The 5,675-nt window shown below is 34.4% G+C and overlaps 1 long non-coding RNA gene across 1 annotated transcript in view; it reads left to right on the forward strand.

Annotated features, from left to right (window-relative positions):
- The window catches only part of LOC140532900 (uncharacterized), a 12,476-nt gene extending 7,335 nt beyond the window's left edge, over positions 1-5,141 (forward strand). The window contains exon 2 of the long non-coding RNA XR_011976729.1: positions 4,386-5,141. This is a non-coding gene — a long non-coding RNA (uncharacterized lncRNA). The remainder of the gene's footprint in view (positions 1-4,385) is intronic.
- Positions 5,142-5,675: the final 534 nt, after the last annotated feature.

Raw genomic sequence — 5,675 nt, forward strand, 5'->3', positions numbered from 1 at the left:
GTTAATAACCAAACTAACAAAAGGAAGGGAAAGGGAAAGGGGGAGAGAGGGAGGGAGGAAAGGAGGGAAGACAGGAGAGAGAAAATAAGAGAAAGGAAAGGGAGGAAAAAGGATGAAGGGAAGAGGAAGAGGGAGTGGTCCCAATTTCAGACAAAAGAAATCAAATAAGCCCTAAATAAATTGCCAAGGGGAGGTGGGAATTCAGGCCATGTGCAAATACAAATGGAAGCTATCAAACATTTAAAGAGTTTAAAATTTAAAATGCCTATATTATAAAAAAATTCCATAAAAGTGAAAGACGTCCATATCCCAAACCTTTAATGAGGCATACATAGTTGACACCCTTACAGGGAGAGAGAAATGAGAGTGATGTAACTGTATATTCATTTCAAAAGTGATTTTATTACAAAAATAATTAGAATCCTCAAAAGAAGATTATAGAAACAGAAAAAATCATTATGATTAACTTCATTTATGATGCAATTATGGAAAGATAATATAACCAATATTTCATTAGAATCAATAATATACAAAGATAAGAGAACAAAACAATGATTTCAATAGATGTAGAAAAGGGATTTGACAACATTAAAAACACTAATATAATTTTTTCAAAGGTGTAAGCGAGGAAGAGTTCTTTTTTATGATCAAAAGTATTTATTTAAAACAATAAGCTAGTTTTTTTATGGAAATGTGAACAGTAGAGACTTGTCAGATTTCTAAGTTCTAACGGCTATGTGGTAGTGATATCTCCTCTCTCCTCCTCCCCTTTAGTCACATCTCTAGAAATTATAGCTGTAACAATAAGAAAAGGGAACCAAATTAAAGATAAAAACATCAAAGAAAAAGTCATTTCCACTGGTAGGTGGCATGATGGTGTACAACAACACCTCTAGAAAATCATGAAATAAACTAATAAATTGCCTCAGCAAAGCAGCAGAATACAAAGACAATCCAAATTATCTGAATTTCTAAACAATAAAAATGAAGTGAGAAAGATAATACAAAAAAATCCCACTGAATAACTAAAATGCATTAAGTGATATTTTAACTCAAAATAAACTATGTAAATATAAAACAACAATAAAATAGTCTTTATATCAACAAAAGGAGACAAATAATTGGAGTAAAAATCACTGTTCATGGTTGGATGCTAATGTTGTTATGTGATTTTTTTTTTACATGGTCTCATTTTATTTTCATTTCTTTTCTTTTTAAAATGTATTTATTTTTAGCTTACAACAGTCACTTCTACAAGCTTTTGAGTTCCAAATTTTCTCCTCCTTCCTTTCCCTCTCCCTCCGCAAGACAGCACGCAATCTGATACAGGTTCTACATGCGCATTCACGTTATAAGTATTTTATGTGAAGGCTAATATAGTACAAATAGCTGAGGAGATTCTTTTAACTAATTAGACAAAACCACAACAATTAATTTGTACGAGCGAAATATGTGGAATCTTGAGGCAAATCATGAGAAAAAATACAAATTACAAAGGTACATGAATACTGACTCTCAAAATACATTAAAAAATAAACATGGTGCTTTCATATTAAAAATGACCAAAAAATGAGAAGTGACCAGATGAATATGCTACAAAGGAAACATATAAAATATCCACACATGTAAACACATATGTGCACACATGCACACATGTACAAATGCACATGGACATTTATATGTATACATTTGTGTATATCTATATAAGTATTTCTACTTTGGGAGGGGCTCCATTTTATTTTTTATATGAATTACTTGGAAAATGGAAAAGCAATTTAGAAGAAATTTGGTCTAGAATAACACTATATATTAATAACATCTTTATTAATAATAAAATTCTCCAAATGGATTCACATTCTATAAAAATACACTATAAAATTGAATAGAATAAAATTTTCCATCACTTTTATAGAATTTTTTGTAGCATAGGCATCAAGTACTTGGAAAAAGTCTCACTACTATGTGAAAGGGGAAGAAAAATTTAAGCAAATAAGAGAGAGAAAATCATAAAAGATAATGTACTCAAATTTGACTAGATGAGTTCATAAAATATTTTGAACAAAATCAATGAAGACAGAATTATATGAGATATAGTGGAGAGGGAAAATTTGAGGGAATATTAATGAGGGAATATTTTGATATTGAGGGAATATTAATGATAGAAGTCAGAACTGAGACAAATATAGGCTCATATCTCTCATAGATGTTTTCAATGGATGTGAACACAGAGTTTTTTTAAAGAAGATTTAAAAATTATTACATAAAATTATGCTCTAAATCTCTAATGGTGAGAGCAATGCAAAGGTTTGACCTGATGGAGAAAATGACAAAAGATGGAAACAATGTCGAGGAGTCATGGAAAGACAAGTTTACTTATGCCCTGCTGCTTTAGCTATGAAAAAGTTATCTCCATCTAGATTTCAGTTTGAATTTATGTAACAAAATGATTTAAAATGTACATATTTTGACTCAAATCCCTCTACTAGGTATATACTCTAAGTAAATCAAAGGCAGAAACAAGGGCTTAAAAATTTACAAAATTCATAGCAGTAATCATTAAAAAGAGTCAGAAAAAAAAAGTACACATCATCTGGGAAATGACTAAAAACAAAACTTCACATATGAATTGAATGTAACATTGTATTATTAATTAAGGAATCATGAATGAGGAATTCAGAGAAACTTGGGAAGATTAATATGAACTGATGCAGAGTGAAAGCAGAAGCAAAAGGACAAGATGCATTTAGACTGACAATTTAAGTGAAAAGAGAACTAAAAACATGTCCAATCATGAGTGGCTAAAAAAAATTCCCAAAGGTATCAGAGGAAAATTAATGACATATACCTTTTATTTTTTAACATCAATCACATTGTGTATGTGTGTGTGTGATAGTAATTAAATCAGCTAGGCTCTGATATACATATATATATGTTATTAATACAGAAAAAAAGGGTAATGAATAAAATATGAATTATACTACCAATGACCAACATGGAATATGTTAGAAATTAAAAAGAAATTCAAATGTAAACTGCAGGTTGGTAAATTAGAATAGTAAAGAATTGCTGACTCAGAAGCTGTGAGGTACTAGGCTGCAAATCTCAACCATAGAGAGATTAATAATGGCTATAGGCAAATCACTTACCCTATTTCTTCATCTCTAAAATGAATGTAAATGGAGTAGCAACCTCACAGAATTCCATAGTGCAGTAAATAAATGCATGTAAAGTGGTACTTAAATGTCAACCATTAGTAGTCATAGTAGTGATAGTGATAGAGTAGATAGTGGTAGAATAGATAGTGGTAGAGTAGAAATAGGGAAATAATATTGTTTATTATTATCCAAAGATTGGGGCCATCCTTTATGCTTTTCCATTGTGATAGAATATCACTAAACCATGTACTATGCAAACATATGGGCATAGGTGTGTATAATACTTGTTGACTTTATTGATAAGTCATCTTTTCCAGTGCCTAGATCATTATACTTGCAATCAAGAGGACTTAGTTTTAAAACCAACATCTAAGAGTTCCTACTCATGTCATAGAGTAGGAATAAGGCTAGAATTGTTCATTTGTACAGGTAACTCCCAGATGAGGAAGACCCTCCTACCAGTGGATGTCAGTGCATTCTCCGCAAGCTTTTGTAGTGAAGAGGTGTCTACGGTATTTAGAGATTGATTTACCCATGGTCACAAAGTCAATCCTTTTTGGGAAGGATTGTCTGAATCATACCAAATGAGAATAACTTGAGGGAAACTGAACTATTTCTTTAGAGTATCAACAGAGTCATTTGTAAAGGCATGTATCTTGAAGCCAAGGTGATGATATATAAGGGAAAGAATAAGAAAAATCCACCATGACTGTGTCCAAAATGAAGACTGGACACTAGATCACAGAAACCACTAGACCAGACACCTTTACCTTCCTAGGGGACCACTGATTTTTCACAGACAATGGCTTCTAGGATATTGGGTAGTTGACCAGAGAAGTTAGGTGCATACAGTATAGTTGCTGATTATCAGGGGCAAGTCTTTTGCCTTGAGAGAGGAAAGTCTCATGTTTACATTTCAGGAAATGTTAAGCGTTCTTTGAGTTAATTAGCAGCTATAACTGTCAAAAAAGAGCCCAGCTGTTCAAATATAGCTGATTCATACTTAAGAAGATGAAATGATTCCATGTTCAGAACAACATGGCATCACCACCCTCACTGTCTGTAGTGGTAATGGATTCATTCTCCAGTCTTTGTTTTTCTTGGGCTAATGTGCCACCTTAAATAAAATAAACCAACCAAAAATACTTTATGATGCGTAAGGCTCCAGAAAAATTCCTTCATGGGTTCTGCCTTTGATGACAGCTTTTGATCCGATTCTATGTTTTGCAGGACTCAGACCACCTGGCTACCCCCTATCAACTACCAAGGAATCAGCAGAGATGAAGATCTTTTTCTGCTTTATTACAACAAGGCCCTTTGAAATGTGAACCATGCAACCTAAAACACAGCCCACACTGGGAGAACTTGTTAGGACCTATAATCTTCAGGGGCTTTTCCTCCCATGCTTCCCAAATTTGACTAAGTAGACTGGATCTTGTATTTTCATTATGTTGACTTACCACTCTTAACCTCTCATTTAGGCCCTCATTGGATCTGAGGCCTCTGCCACAAAGTCCTCACCTGGACAAGCCAACATTATGCCCTCAATGTAGAAGAAATATACCGAAACCTTCAAGAAAGTAGGCTTCTTTCAGGTCTCTGTTGACCGTAACATGGCAGGATGAAATACAATTCAAGTAGACCTGGGGAAGGACATTGTATATATGTTGGACTGTTTCCTGGATTAAATAAACTGCTCCTGACTAGTTAGTCATAGAATAAGAAGGAAAAAAAAATGAGGTCAATGACCCCACATAGCCTAACCTTGGCTTCGAATGGCTGAGATATCTGGTTCACAACACAGATACAGCCAGAAGAACCTGTAGTGAAGTACATAACTTCTTAGCTCCCTTAGTCTCTAGGGTGCCAGGTGCCATATGCCTTCCTCACAAGCAACATAGGCTGTTGCAAGGGGAGATGGTATAATGAAATATTCCATCTTCCTTTATCTCCATTGCTGAAGAATAAATTTCTTCCATCCCCTTAGGGGCCCAGTATTATTCTGTGTTAACTACATGAGACAGTTTGGAAAAATCCAAGGGTTTGAATTTGGCCTTACTCCCAATAACCTACATAGAAATTGCTTTTTTAAAAAGCCTGAACTTACACTCTCCCCTAGATTCCACTATATATTTTTCCTCTATGTTCTGCCCTGTGTAACCTCCCATCAATGCCCCTATTTATTGATGGGACTTAATAGGCTATCTTATCCTTGGGGTGGACAGAAGAGCCCCAACTCTTCTGGTGATGAATTTCTCTTTTCAGTTTTACTAGGACTCCCATTCATCAATTACTTTCTTATTAACCCATGTTTCAAGACTCACATCTAAACATCCCTCTGGAAGTGGAGTCATTGCCCTCTGCCTACTTGGTAGTAAAATGGGCTGGCTCTCTTTTCCCATTCCCCAAGCACATATTAACACTGACACCAACATTTTTCTAAGTCACATGTGTCCATCCTATTTCAACTTCAAAATGTTGATCAGCTCACACCTTTTACAGTCCTATGATAGGGGAGAT

Source organism: Notamacropus eugenii, chromosome 3 (assembly GCF_028372415.1).
Source record: "Notamacropus eugenii isolate mMacEug1 chromosome 3, mMacEug1.pri_v2, whole genome shotgun sequence".
NCBI lineage: Eukaryota > Metazoa > Chordata > Mammalia > Diprotodontia > Macropodidae > Notamacropus > Notamacropus eugenii.